Here is a 1,019-nt window from a genome sequence, read left to right as displayed (position 1 = left end):
CTTGTTCCTCTCTCTAGAGCGCTATTGCATTAGGGTTTCCAGAGAAACAGAAATGGCAGAATGAATACACATTGTCTTAGTTAGATTTCCATAGCTGTGAACAGACACCATAGGCAAGGTAACTCTTTTATTTTAAGGCTTGTTTTATTTTAATGACTGATCATGTGAGGCCACAGTGAGGTCACTATGCACAGACATGAAGGAAGCTTTATTTCTTGGTCTCGTCCTCCTTGGACAGAGTCTTGATGATCTCCTCCTTCTTGGCCTGGAGGCGCTCCTCCCACGCGTTTTTTTGCTTCCCTCATCTTAGAACTGCGAGCCTCAGCCTGGTCAGCCAGTAGCTTCTTGCGGGCCTCGTCTGCCTTCGGTGTGTGGATCTGCTCCATAAGAATCCATTGGTTTTTTAATAAATTCCTTTAAACCTTCAGGTACAGGCTGTGATACATGTGGCGGTCCATCTTCTTAGATTCCCAGTATCTCCTGAGAAGCCGGTGCAGGATCCTCATCCTTCTCATCCAGGTCACCCTCTCAGGCACCCAAGTGTTGGCAGTTCCCTTTCTCTTCCCTATGACCATATGCCTGCCCTTCAAGGTGTGTTTCTGTCAGCGAGTCTGGGGATGGATAGTTACAGGCTTCCAGATGATCAGGCCATCTTCAATCAGCTTCCTGATCAGCTGACGGGAGTTGGCATTGGCGACTTTATTGGTCTCATTGGGGTCCAACTGGACCTTCTTTTTACCGCAGTGGAGGACACTAGAGGCAAGACTCTTCTGTAGCCTGAGCATGCTCATGACTGCAGAGTCAGCAGCCAAGGTAACTCTTATAAAGGACAAGATTCCATTGAAGCTGTCTTACAGTTTCAGGGGTTCAGTCCATTATCATCATGGCAGGAATCATGGGAGCATCCAGGCAGAGTTGGTGGTGGAGGAGCCCAAAGTTCTGGATGCACAGACCACAGAAAGGGGTTGTCTGTACCACTGAGCATAGTTTGAGTATATACAAATCTCAATGAAATGCTA

The 1,019-nt window shown here is 47.4% G+C and overlaps 1 pseudogene; it reads right to left on the bottom strand.

Moving 5' to 3' along the window:
* Positions 1-208: 208 nt before the first annotated feature.
* LOC134484394 (large ribosomal subunit protein eL19-like) lies at positions 209-791 on the bottom strand (annotated as a pseudogene).
* Between the last annotated feature and the right edge of the window lie 228 nt (positions 792-1,019).

This window comes from Rattus norvegicus, chromosome Y (genome assembly GCF_036323735.1).
Source record: "Rattus norvegicus strain BN/NHsdMcwi chromosome Y, GRCr8, whole genome shotgun sequence".
NCBI lineage: Eukaryota > Metazoa > Chordata > Mammalia > Rodentia > Muridae > Rattus > Rattus norvegicus.
This window is presented reverse-complemented; position numbering and strand designations above follow the sequence as displayed.